The sequence below is a fragment of the Podarcis pityusensis genome (assembly GCF_964106645.2).
Source record: "Podarcis pityusensis genome assembly, chromosome: 1".
In the NCBI taxonomy this organism is placed as follows: domain Eukaryota; kingdom Metazoa; phylum Chordata; class Lepidosauria; order Squamata; family Lacertidae; genus Podarcis; species Podarcis pityusensis.
The window spans coordinates 106115501-106128300 of NC_138028.1; the positions used below are offsets into that span (position 1 = coordinate 106115501).

The window sequence follows — 12800 nt, forward strand, 5'->3', positions numbered from 1 at the left end:
AACTACAGGAGTACATTAGAAGAACATCCAAGCAGAAGCAGTAGTGTAACATAAGAACATAAGATTCTACTGGATCAAGCTTACAGACCCTCCAAGTGTCCCACTTTTCCAAGGACGTTCCTGATTTAGAGCAGCTGTCCCGGTTTCTGATTTGATCCGCAATGTCCCACTTTTCCTTAGGACGTCCCTATTTTCATTGGAGAAATGTTGGAGGGTATTGGCTTATGGCCCATCAAAGCCAGCTTCCTGTTCTCACAGTGGCCAATCAGATGCCTTTGGGAAACTCACAAGCAAGTTCTGAGTGCAAGAGCAGTCTTCCCTCCTGCAGTTTCCAGCATTCTGGTATTCAGAAGCATTATGTTCTCCAACCATGAAGGCAGAGCGTAGCCATAGCAGTGCTTTTATAAACACCAAGTAAAAAGGATGAAGCTCTTGGGGTTCACAGAACTCTTCTTTGGGCTCAATATTAATCAACCAAAGAACAACAAAAGGGCAGGAAATGTGGAAGAAGAAAAAGATGCTACTGGTAGTAGGGACTTAATAGAAACCATATTTGCATTGATTCCTGCTTCCTCTCTGGGCCATGTATTTTGGGGGAGACACACATCCCAATATGTGCGTCTCCCTCAATATGTCCCATCCCATTGAAAATATATACCTGGATTCTTTTAGGCATCACCAAGAATCTAGGCATAGGAACATAAAATTATAGAATTGAGGGGGATCTTGGAGGTCAACTGATCCAACTCCCTGCGCTCAGTGCAGAATGTACCATGCAGGATTCAACTACAGTGGTACCTCAGGTTAAGTACTTAATTCGTTCCGGAGGTCCGTACTTAACCTGAAACTGTTCTTAACCTGAAGCACCACTTTAGCTAATGGGGCCTCCTGCTGCCGCTGCGCTGCCGGAGCAAAATTTCTGTTCTCATCCTGAAGCAAAGTTCTTAACCTGAAGCACTATTTCTGGGTTGGCAGAGTCTGTAACCTGAAGCGTATGTAACCTGAAGCGTATGTAACCCAAGGTACCACTGTACAGCATGGCCAGTTAATGGCTGTCTATCATCTGTTTAAATCAGATGTGGGTAACCTTTGACCCTCCCTATGTTATAGAACTACAACTCCCATCAGCCTCAGCAGGCATGGATGGCCAATGACCAGGGATGGCAGGAGTTGTAGCAACAGCTGGAGGGCCAGTGGTTCCCCACACTTGGGAGTATACACTGATGAAGCAAGTAATTCATGGTTTCTGTGCAGCTGGCTCTTCGGAAATGTTTGATATGATCCTATATTCCAAAGAGTCCCTTTTCCATGCATGAGAGCAGCATAGCTCACCCCTAAGATATTCAACAATGATTTCTAAAATAATAATAAAGCACAGCCTCAGATAACTTTAGCACAGAGCCAAACGCTATCATTTCTTCCCAACCCAATAATGCATATAATATCAGGAGTATGAGAAGTTCTTTAATAGTGGAGATCTGTTTTTCCTTGACAATTTTATAGCAGAAAAAAGAACTATAATTTTTTAGTATGTGCTTCATTTCAGTCAAAGGGAAAATGCAAATCATCTAGCTGGTTTTTTGGGGGTTTTGCCATCATTTGGACAAGAGCTCCTCTCAGTGGCTTGATGTGGATTCTGGTTTCCCCTCTCAGACTCCATGCCTGACCATAATTAATGTTATAACTAATAAAAAATTCATGGTCGCATGAACAAGGGACAGTAATAATACGCAGATTTGGCTGTCATTTCCTCTGACAGTCTTTAGTTAGCTCATAGAAAGCTTGTTACAGTTTATAAGATAAGAGAAACAGTGCAAAAAGAAAAGTGCTTCTATAAGCCATAGCAAACAGGAAGCAAACCACCCAACAGAATGGGACTGTGGCAGGGTAAAAATTACATGGATCAAAGATTATTTACAGTGTAATCCTTGTTGTTGTTGTTTAGTCATTTAGTTGTGTCCAACTCTTCGTGACCCCATGGACCAGAGCACGCCAGGCACTCCTGTCTTCCACTGCCTCCCGAGTGTGGTCAAACTCATGCTGGTAGCTTCAAGAACACTATTTAACCATCTCATCCTCTGTCTTCCCCCTTCTCCTTGTGCCCTCCATCTTTCCCAACATCAGGGTCTTTTCCTTTATTTTTTTTAAATAATATTTATTAATAATTTCAGAATTACAAAACAACAACAACAACAACACTACAATACAAAAAAAAAGAAAAACGCAAAACATAAAAACCAATACAACAATACAGCAAAAGAAAGGAAAAAAGAAGGGGGGGGGAAAGACACAAATCCCAAATTGCATATCTATAATTTCCATTTGCTTGTTTCATTGACCTCCTCACACCTCCCTTTTTGTATTCTAGTTTAATTAATTGTTTCAGCAAATTCTTTCCATCTTTCTCAATTTTTGTTAAAAAATTTCTTAACAATTTAACCTAATAATTAACTCAACAAATCCTTTCCATCTTTCCCCATATTCTGTTATTCAAATTACCTTAATTTATTTAACCTTATCTTACCCCAAAATACCTTAAAGCTTAAATCTTAATTTTCAAATATACATAGCTCCTGATATCATTTCTGCTAGAGTCATATAGTTTCATTCCAACATTTTCCCTAATATTCATTAAGCTAATTCTAAATAAAAAGTTTCCTTTATAAATTTTCTTCCAATCATCATCCAGCGTCTCTTCTTCCTGGTCTCGGATCGTGTCAGTCCTTACTGTCCATTCCATCTAGTCCATCAACCTGGAAGCCTTATGTCCGAGGCCCTTAAGTCTCTTCCATGTCCCGTCTGCCGTTCTTCTTCTTGTTGTTTATACTTGCCCTTTTCCTTGTCTTTTGTTGGTCTCTTTCTTAATTTCTTTCCTTTCTCATTGAGGAGTAGGTCTCTGGGGGATTCCAACCCAAAATTGTCTCCATCTCCCTTCATCTAGCCCGCCCATTCCCCACAGTCCCACTCCCCACAGTCCTCGATATAATCCAAAAAGTATTTAAAATCATATTTCAAGGTCTCTCCAAGGTTAGGAACCTCATTTCCAAACTCCCCCTGGCCCACTCCAACTTCAATCTTCAATGACAGCGGCTTATGCTCCTGTAGGGCCTCGGGTCTCTCCATTTGTATTATTTGAGGTGCAACCGCATCCTCCTCCATTGTCATCTGCACTTGCCCAGTCAGTACAGATTCATAGGTTGGTCCCTGGATGATTTCTGTCTCAGTGTTCCCTGTTTTTCCACAGTTATTAACCACAACAGTCAAATCCATTTTCTCATTCATCAAGTCCATCTTCTCGTGCATCTGTTCCAGCAAGGCATTTGTTTTGCATAAAGCAAGCACCCAATCTTCCTCCCAGCTCATCTTTGGTCAAGGTCAGAAAAGACTGTTCCCACGATCTTAATCTCACAGATGTTGGGTCCTCAAGTATACTGCAGCAACAATTTAACAAGCTCCCTCTAGAGAAGACAATTTCTATTTGTATCCATTTTTTTATTTTTTTATTTTTAAAATAATTTATTAGTAGTTTCAGAATTATAAGAAAAAAAGGAAACATTGAAAGACAACACTATAATACATAAAAAAAGGAAAAAACACAAAAACCAATACAACAATAAGACAAAAAGATTAAAAAAAAGAAAACAACACAGATCCCTAGTTACATATCTATAACTTCCATTTGCTTCTTTCATTGACTTCCTCACACCTCCCTTTTCGTATTCTAGTTTAGTTAGTTATTTCAGCAAATTCTTTCCATCTTTCTCAATTTTTGTTAAAAAAAAAATTATCCTAACAATTTAACCTAATAATTAGCTCAACAAATCCTTTCCATCTTTCCCCAAATTCTATTATTCAAATTACCTTAATTTATTTAACCTTATCTTACCCTAAAATACCTTAAAGCTTGAATCTTAGTTATCAAATGTACATTACTCCTGATATCATTTCTGCTAAAGTCATATAGTTTCATTCCAACATTTTCCCTAATATTCATTAATTTTTAACCAATTCCCTAAATAGAAAGTTTTCTTTATAATTTTTTTCCCCAATCTTCATCCAACGTCCCTTCTTCCTGGTCTCGGATCGTGTCAGTCCTTACTGTCCATTCCATCTAGTCCATCAACCTGGAAGCCTTATGTCCGAGGCCCTTAAGTCTCTTCCATGTCCCTTCTGCAGTTATTCTTCTTGTTTATACTTGCCCTTTTCCTTGTCTTTTGTTGGTCTCTTTCTTAGTTTCTTTCCTTTCTCATTGAGGAGTAGGCCTCTGGGGGATTCCAAGCCAAAATTATCTCCATCTCCCTTCATCAAGCCCGCCCATTCCCCACAGTCCCACTCCCCACAGTCCTCGATATAGTCCATAAAGTATTTAAAAGCATAATACAAGGTCTCTCCAACATTAGGAACCTCCTCAGCTCCAGACTCCCCCTGGCCCACTCCAACTTCAATCTTCAATGACAGCGGCTCATGCTCCTGTAGAGCCTCGGGACTCTCCATTTGTATTATTTGGGGTGCAACCGCATCCTCCTCCATTATCTTCTGCACTTGCCCAGTCAGTACAGATTCATGAGTTGGTCCCTGAATAATTTGTGTATCCATATTTCCTGTTTGTCCACAGTTATTAACCACAACAGTCAAATCCATTTTCTCATTCATCAAGTCCATCTTCTCATGCATCTGTTCCAACAGAGCACTTGTCTTGCATAAGGCAAGCACCCAGTCTTCCTCCCAGCTCATCTTTGGTCAAGGTCAGAAAAGACTGTTCCCACGGTCTTAATCTCACAGCTGTTGAGCCCTCAAATATACTGCAGCAACAATTTGACAAGCTCCCTCTAGAGGAGGCAATTTCTATTTGTATCCATTTTTTTTTTTAGACAAGTCCAACAAGGAAATTACTTTCGTTTTTCAGATATTTTTCAGATATTTTGTTTCTTTAAGATGCAAAAGGCAACATTGGAATCAGCTTGTTTCTCTTTAGCTATCTGTCAAAATATTCCGTTCACAGTCAATGAACCTCTCCAGCAATTTCTGTCTCTGACACCCTGTTCAGGGTCTTTTCCAGGGAGTCTTCTCTTCTCATGAGGTGGCCAAAGTATTGGAGCCTCAGCTTCAGGATCTGTCCTTCCAGTGAGCACTCAGGACTGATTTCCTTAAGAATGGATAGGTTTGATCTTCTTGCAGTCCATGGGACTCTCAAGAGTCTCCTCCAGCACCATAATTCAAAAGCATCAATTCTTATCCTATATATGTCAATTAGAAATGAATCCCGTTAAATTCGATGAGCCTTACTTCCACATAAGTGTGCGCAGAGAATTCTCATTTCACAGAATAGGAATTAAAGGTTGGGCGCTGGAGAAGACAAAAAAAAAGTGTCTGTTTGCCACTGCTAGGTTGCACCACATTATTCATGTGCAGTACAAAATCAATTAATATTCCAGTTGTTGTTTTTCAATTGAGGGAAATCGTGGTCAGACAAGGGGGCTGTTTCTAACGCAGTCAACATGCGTGCACACACTCATCTGCTTCTCAGGGTAGAAATCCAAGCGCAAACTTGAGGAGGCTCAGGGTGAGGTGAGGAACAGTAAGTCCCATTGCAAAAGAGGAAGTCCTTGCACTAATGGCGCAACATTTTGGACCCATCACTCTCCCTGCCCAGTTGGATTTCACTTTTGAAATGTTGTAGTTGCAAATAGTTGCCATTCTGAGGCCAAGCACAGGGAAGAAAGCTCAGCATTACTGTTTCATCAGGGACAGGCTACAGGAACAAGGGCCAAATGATGGTGTTGCTGCGACCCAGGAGATATGGGATGCCAATCTCCTATTGCTCCCTGGGGAACTTGTGGCCTTATTTTAAACGTGTGCAGCAGCAGCAGTAGCAGCAGCAGCAGCAGCAGCAGCAGCACTTACTAGCCACCTGCAGTGACTATCAGCTGCTTTAAAAAGAAAGAAAGTTTTAAAAGGCCACCTCAGGTTATCTCATACAGCTTGCTGCAATATTTAGGGCCTCACAGTAGTTTGCATGTCACGAGTTCCCTTGCGAATGCAGAGGCCATGAAATTCCTTGGGCATGCTTAGTCCAATTAGGCCTTGACCAAAGCCAAAGAGATTCTGCTCTATTGGCAAGAAAGAAGCCCATCTTGCTTGCTGATTTGAGCATGGTCCATGATCTGAACAAAAAAAAAACCCTCCAGAGGTATTTATTCCATTTATGCACCAAGACAGATAGCAATTGCACAAATAATTTAAAAGACCCTCCATTGTATCCACACTACAAGTTATATGGAACATTTTGACAGTTGCCTTCTAGGACATGAGTAGTCATTAAGTGAAATCTGAACATAGTAAAGTGTTTCCTCAAGGGGAATTTGTCCATTTTGATCAAGTATGTTTCCAATTTGTATTTATATTCCATCATACTGTTGTATCAACAAGCAATCCTGATTCTATTCAAGGATGTCAAATCACATTGGGAGGACATATTTTTGAAAAGTGTTAAACTTCTGACAGGCAGCTGTCCTCCAAATTCAATATAAAGAGGCTTCAGGGGAAAAACACATGAAAGCAGCAAGTGAAGAACCTTGTGGTGCCAAGGACCCAGGTTAAGTGCTTCAGAGAATTCTTATTGCATTGTAAGAGGAAAATGTTTCAAAGAAATTTTTTTATTAGGAGTGAGCTGAATGTTCCCATATTTGATGTCCAGGCAAAAATAGAAACAAAAATTGGAGACAGTGGGAAGCAGAAGATGCCATCTCCTGTAAAGTTCTTTAACTGAGAATATTCACCGTTTTTTCAATCCTATCCACTGCTATTTCTGCTGTTGCATTGTTTTCCTTTCAAGTTACTGCTTCTTATTTAATTCCTGGTTTAATCACATGTACAAGCCTAGCCAATCAGTGCCCACAAAAGGGGGAGTGCCCACAAAATACATGAAAGTAGTCATGATGCCATAGAGGGTAGATTCACCCTCTGCCATCTACACTTTGGGTACACATGAGAAGAGGTTCTATGTAAGTTCCTCTGTACACATGTTGAGCTCCTCTATAAGATGGGGAATCCTGGCCTCTCCTCATGTGTAGTAACTCCTGGAGATCTGCACCTTTTGCATTTCTAGGATCTCCTTTATAATATGGGGTGACCAGGACTGTACACATAGACTTGTACTATCACAAGATGTACAATGTAGATAGACGTTTGACTGAAACATATATTTTTATACAGTGGAACTTCGGTTACAGCAGGGATCCGTTCTGGAGGCCCCACCGCAACCCAGAAATGACGCACATCAAAGCGCTGTGTCTGCACATAGCACAATTTAGCGCTTCTGTGCATGTGTGAGCGGCGAACCCAGAAGTAACCCATTCCAGTACTTCCGGGTTTGCCGCGGATGTTCACCAAAGCGGACGCAAGCAGAGGTGGACGCAGAACGAGCTTTGATTGTATAAAGACATTAAGATACTGGCCATCTTGTATTCAGTCCCTTTTCTATCTACAGCTTCACAGTAGCTCAATTATAAACCGCAGGCTTTGCATGCAAAACGTCCCAGATTCAACCCTTGCTGTCTTCTGGTCGGGCTGGGGGATAGTCCCACCTGAAACCCTGGAGAGTCATTGCCTGTTGGTGTCAACAACACTAAGTTGGATGGACAGTTCCAGCTCCCTCCACCCTTGGCTCCCATCTGGGTATCAACCATAAATACTATTTTAAGATGACATTATCAGACACTGCCCCCCCCCACTCCTGTTTGGAAAGCTCAGAACTCCTAGGGAAAGTCCAGCAGTATCTCAGCAGGACTTTAAGGCACCAGAGTGTCTGCAGGCCTTGGAGAGTTCCCGAGGTTATGCTATGTTGGCTTTGTGAGCTGCTATGCCTCCAATCACTGAGCCTCACTATCTGAGCAAGCTAGCCCCACCTCCCTAGAGAAGCTTTCGGGTTGTTAAAGGGCCCCCACCTTATTCGCCAGTCTTTGGTAGGGCTGGGAGACAACAGTACTGTCCGAGACGACTCCTCTGAATCAGAGGCAAGACTTGTCCTCTGTCTCAAGAGAGTTGTGAAGACAGACCTGGTACCTCTTCCCCAAGGATAGAAATGGAGCCTCATTGTCCTCTGAACCAGTCAGAGTGCATGGTCTCTGGGAAAGGGTCATGACACCTGGTCAGCTCCAGCTGCCCGAGAGCAAGTGCTCCATGATGACACTTACAACTGCGACATCATCAAGGTGCTCAGAGGGGACCCCTGTCACTCAGCTCAGTACCGACAACAAATCTGCACACATGATGAGGTTGATTATCCCATAAAGCAATAGAATGGAATGAATATTGATTTTGGTCAATCAAAACTCTGGCTTGTGGTTTAAGCAGACCTGGATGTATGCATTAAGAGCAGGAATGCGTCAGTCTGCCTGGAGCCTACTGCTCCCATGTGAGAAACAGGATGCTTGGCATGGCTTTGGTCAAGCTGAGATCTATGTACCAGGGTGAAAAAGAGACCAAGACTCCATAGCAACTTTGAGCAATGTTCACAACGTTCACAAGACTCCTTGTTTCAAGAGTGTATTGATCCCTTAACAATAATTATTAAAACATAAAGTAGAATCCCTGTTCTTACAGGAGTCTACCACTGATTCATCACTTTAGTCAGAGAATCAACTGGATAAGAGAACAGTGACAGGAGACAGGAAAACATGGAAGTGTAGCAGGATCAAAAACAGACTGAACTTCAGCGTTAGTGCTGTCTTAATCGTCCTCCTCTTCCTTTGTTTATTTTTGCTTAGCTCCAACTTTTTCTAATACAGATTTCCCTTCCCTTAGACTCCTCCCCATCCTCCTTTTCCTCAAAGCTGCTCTTGGCTGTTTTCTCTAAGCCATTGTGCGGGATGGATATTTGGTTCATGAACAGTCTTCAATAGATGCAGTTTTTATTTTCAGTATTTCCCATTTTTATTTTACTTTCTTTATTCCCTTGTAATGCTCATACTTCACGATGTCAATTTTAAACATTCCCCCTCTATTTTTATCCGAACTTATTTCACGTATGTATTATCCAGGATCCCGATTCATTTTTCTCAACAGTCCCTCTTAGTCCACACAAACCATTTCCTTGGATCTCTGCTTGGACTGGTGGCTATAATCCTACCCCACCTCCCTTAATCTTTAAACTACTATAAGGCAGTGAATTTAGTAAGCTTCTAACTAGTTTGGATGGTGCAAGTTTTAGGACAATGCAGTTTAGAGCTTGTTAATATTCATGCTTTATTTGTAGCAATTTTGTTCAATTGTTTTTACATGCCAATCACATTTGCCATTTATAACTTGCACTCTCATCCACACATGCCTTTTTATTCTTATATTTTCATTACAGTGGTACCTCGAGTTACATACGCTTCAGGTTACAGACTCCGCTAACCCAGAAATAGTACCTCGGGTTAAGAACTTTGCTTCAAGATGAGAACAGAAATCGTGCGGCAGCAGCGGGAAGCACCATTAGCTAAATTGGTACCTTAACAGTTTCAGGTTAAGTACGGACCTCCGGAACGAATTAAGTACTTAACCTGCGGTACCACTGTACTGTTGAGTTTGTATATTGTCAGCATTTCTATGCTTTGATGGAAATAAATATTTCCCAATTATTTTACCTGAGGTCTAACTCTGGCCCCTTTCTGATTACAACCACTACTTCACTGGAAGAAGCTCAACGGAGTGAAATTTAAGAACCTATTTTCAATACCACCCCCGGGGAAAAACATGATTCAAGCACAACTTCCACAGGGAGGACCAACACAAAGAATTCATCTGCAGCCCACCATGTCAACCTGTCAGTAACTTTTTCACCATTGGTCATCAGAAAGTCCTGCTGCCTACCTCACTAGCATCCTGTTCCAGATCTATTTTAAGATATCTTTAAAATATGTTTAGTGACAGGATCCTCAAATTCTTTTCAATTTTCCTCCCTTACTCAACAGTTTAAGTTTTTTAAAGGAAGTACCAACAAAAGTATAGTGCTCAGATAAAGGGAAGTAATAGTACTGCTTGATTCTGCCTTTGTCAGGCCACACCTACTGTGTCCACTTCTGGACACCACAATTTAAGGGTACTGACAAGCCGGAACATGTGCAATGGAGGGCAACCAAGATTATCAAGGGCCTGGAAACAAACCTTATGGGGAACAGTTGAGGGAGATGGGCATGTTTAGCCTGGATAAGAGGAGACAAAGAGGAGAAATGATAGCCATCTTCAGCTATCTAAAGGGCTGTCACATGGAGCAAGTTTGCACAAGTACAAAATCCTTTTTAAAAGGATAACAACAACTGAAGGGCAGAAAAACCCAACCCAATGAATATTGAACACGCTCTGTTGGCTCAGAATACTGACAGTGAGTGGGTGGGGGAGGAACCAGAAGGAGGAGCAACAGAATCCAATATCCTGAAATAAGGCATGGCTGACTGGAAAACGGACTTGGAATGTTCCACGACATAACATTTTATTGCATATTCCTCAAAAAGAACCATGGGGACTGTAGTTTATCCCCCACAGAGCTAGTATTCCTAGCATCCTTAACTATAGTCCGGGGGGGGGGGTAATTTAAATATATGGTGTGTACACAGCCTTAGTCCTACATGGAAATCTGGTACAAATCCCACAAGCTATCAGAACCCTAAATTTTATCACAGTAAACGATGACTACATAGTGACATGTTTCAATTGCAGCATGCATTACCCTTTCTGAACTATGTAACACTACATGTGAATTTTGTCTGGTTCATTTTAGCAAGATCCAAATAAGTTATTGCTTGTGCAGTTTTTAAATTAGCTACATTCCCACTAGAGGTACTGCATTTGCTGTAGTTTTTGTGTCTGTCTCTCTCCCCCCCACCACAGAATGCCCTTGGTAATATGAATAAACTGCCTTGTTAAATGTTACTGAAATTTTTATTAGACAATATTACCAAATTAGAGTGGTATAAAATATTTCCTTTTCACTAACAAATATTTAAAGTTGTTTTAAATATGCTACTTCTATGAACATGCTATTTGAGCTAATTACATTACTGTAAATTCACCTCTTAAATAATTGCTAAACCTCAAGAAATGCTTTCAATAATTGACTGAGTTTCCATAAGGGAAAAAAATGGTGTTATTAAATCTAAATTAAATGCACATTGGAGGCACTTAACTTAAAGTGTTAAAATGCCAAACATTCTCACGCAGATAAGAGAAGTCATTGGAATTAATGGCAGTCAGAAGCCTTTTAGCCATGCCATTTATAGTTCCTCCTAGTCCCAGTCATATTTTCATTCATCTGCCAGAATTCTCATTCACAGATCAGCAAATGGCTATGGAATCTGGCCTTCGGTGCTGAAATACAGTTCCAACTTGAGTTTCCACAGGAAGGGCAAGCCTACGCATTCATCACTTTGGGCACATGGAGCAATCCATGGTAATGAATGGAGAAATCCTTGTTGCCAGTGGGAGCTCGGCACATGCTACAAGGAACTGTTGCAGTTGGAGGAAATGATTCTAACATAGGTTACACCAGTTAGGAAAGAGGAAATAAGACACATTTGCAAGGCCATCTCTCCCACCCTCCACCCCCCCCAAAAAAAAACCACTCAAAAGGGCATGCTGCAACATGATGTGTTTCTAACATTCCAGTTTCCCCCCTTCCATTTCCATAGAGGTGTGCACTGCATTAGGAAGTTGCCTAGTATATTGCATGTTGTTTAAGACTAGTCATGCTGTTTTCCTATATGTGCTGGACGCTATGCAGCCCACGTTAACCACATATATGTGCCATTGATTTCAAGGACAGATGCATATGCTTCATTAGGACATAAGACACTGCCTAATGCTGAGTCAGACCCTTGTTATACATAGACAATCATTGTCTCACAGTGGCTCCCTGTGGTCTCCTGGAGAGATCTTTCCTAGCAAGGGATGTTGTGAGCAGTGGTGCTCACACAATGCACGCTGCCCTCTGCACTCTAGAATCCCTGGAGTGAAAGGAATAGCTTGAGGAATAGCCCTAGCCTCCTGTGCCAATACCACATTCCCTCTGCCATGCCCCAAGGAAGCATCTGGGCTCTTGTGGGACAGAGGAAAGGTGAAGGGTGCTTGAGCCTTGGAGCATTTGATCACCCCCTTTCAGGGATGGGACCTCATAACATGCTATGCAGACTCTCTCTCATTGACCCAAGGCTCGTCCCTCATTTTCTCCTATTGAATTAAATGGGATATTAATGTGCTTACCTTTTGCTGGCTCATGCTGGAGAGCCAGTGTGGTGTAGTGGTTAAGAGAGGTGGACTCGTAATCTAGTGAACTGGGTTCACTTCCCCGCTCCTCCACATGCAGCTGCTGGGTGACCTTGGGTAGTCACACTTCTCTGAAGTCTCTCAGTCTCACTCACCTCACAGAGTGTTTGTTGTGGGGGAAGGAAGGGAAAGGAGATTGTTAGTCGCTTTGAGACTCCTTAAGGGGAGTGAAAGGTGGGATATCAAGTCCAAACTCCTCCTCCTCTTCATGTCATTTGTGCATTGCTTCTTCCAAACAGATCATAGCTGTAATTTGTCTTGCTGGGACTTTTGCACAGATTCCCATTACACCTTGGCCAAATTTCAGTCTACAGAGTTTCCTTTCTTCCACTGATATCTCAGTTCATGGAATTATTAGCTCACTGGCCTTCCTGTGCTCTGGCATGGCAATGTGATAATTAAAGTGAAGCAAAAGTGTTGTTTCCATTTTTACACAAATGAGTGCAGTCCAGTCCTCTGAACAATTGCTTGGAGTTGCTCCGACTGAAATCAGTTGG

At 41.7% G+C, this 12800-nt stretch overlaps 2 long non-coding RNA genes across 2 annotated transcripts in view; one reads left to right on the forward strand and one right to left on the reverse strand.

Annotated features, from left to right (window-relative positions):
- The window catches only part of LOC308479655, a 134186-nt gene extending 124729 nt beyond the window's left edge, over positions 1-9457 (forward strand). Inside the window, exon 3 of the long non-coding RNA XR_013987775.1 lies at positions 9356-9457. This is a non-coding gene — a long non-coding RNA (uncharacterized lncRNA). The remainder of the gene's footprint in view (positions 1-9355) is intronic.
- Positions 1-12429, reverse strand: part of LOC308479650 — a 142643-nt gene extending 130214 nt beyond the window's left edge. The window contains exon 1 of the long non-coding RNA XR_013987773.1: positions 12241-12429. This is a non-coding gene — a long non-coding RNA (uncharacterized lncRNA). The remainder of the gene's footprint in view (positions 1-12240) is intronic.
- Positions 12430-12800: the final 371 nt, after the last annotated feature.